The sequence below is a fragment of the Saccopteryx leptura genome, chromosome 4 (assembly GCF_036850995.1).
Source record: "Saccopteryx leptura isolate mSacLep1 chromosome 4, mSacLep1_pri_phased_curated, whole genome shotgun sequence".
In the NCBI taxonomy this organism is placed as follows: Eukaryota; Metazoa; Chordata; class Mammalia; order Chiroptera; family Emballonuridae; genus Saccopteryx; species Saccopteryx leptura.
The window spans coordinates 148,307,947-148,308,777 of record NC_089506.1 but is presented as its reverse complement, the minus strand read 5'-3'; the positions used below and the strand labels follow the sequence as shown (position 1 = coordinate 148,308,777).

At 48.6% G+C, this 831-nt stretch overlaps 1 non-coding gene across 1 annotated transcript; it reads left to right on the top strand.

Annotated features, from left to right (window-relative positions):
• Positions 1-221: 221 nt before the first annotated feature.
• TRNAA-AGC (transfer RNA alanine (anticodon AGC)) lies at positions 222-297 on the top strand. Its single transcript has one exon. It is a non-coding gene; the product is annotated as a tRNA-Ala (tRNA).
• Positions 298-831: the final 534 nt, after the last annotated feature.

Sequence of the window (831 nt, the reverse complement as noted above, 5' to 3'; positions counted from 1 at the left end):
CACTGTGGAAAACAGTATGGAGATTCTCAAAAAATTAAAAATCAAACTGCCTTTTGACCCAGCTATTCCACTTTTAGGAATATACCCCAAGAACACCATAGCACTGTTTGAAAATTAGAAATGCATCCCCATGTTTATGGCAGCATTGTTCACAATAGCGAAGATCTGGAAACAGCCCAAGTGTCCGTCAGAGGACGAGTGGATTAAAAAGCTTTGGTACAGCCCTGGCCGGTTGGCTCAGTGGTAGAGCGTCGGCCTAGCATGCGGAGGACCCGGGTTCGATTCCCGGCCAGGGCACACAGGAGAAGCGCCCATTTGCTTCTCCACCCCTCCGCCGCACTTTCCTCTCTGTCTCTCTCTTCCCCTCCCGCAGCCAAGGCTCCATTGGAGCAAAGATGGCCCGGGCGCTGGAGATGGCTCTGTGGCCTCTGCCTCAGGCGCTAGAGTGGCTCTGGTCGCAACATGGCGACACCCAGGATGGGCAGAGCATCGCCCCCTGGTGGGCAGAGCGTCGCCCCTGGTGGGCGTGCCGGGTGGATCCCGGTCGGGCGCATGCGGAAGTCTGTCTGACTGTCTCTCCCTGTTTCCAGCTTCAGAAAAATAAAAAAATAAAAAAAATAAAAAAATAAAAAAAAGCTTTGGTACATATATACTATGGAATACTACTCAGCCATAAGAAGTGATGACATCGGATCATTTACAATAACATGGATGGACCTTGACAACATTATACAGAGTGACATAAGTAAATCAGAAAAAAAACTGAGATGAATCCATACATAGAAGGGACATAAAAATGAGACTCAGAGACATGAACAAGAATGTGATGGC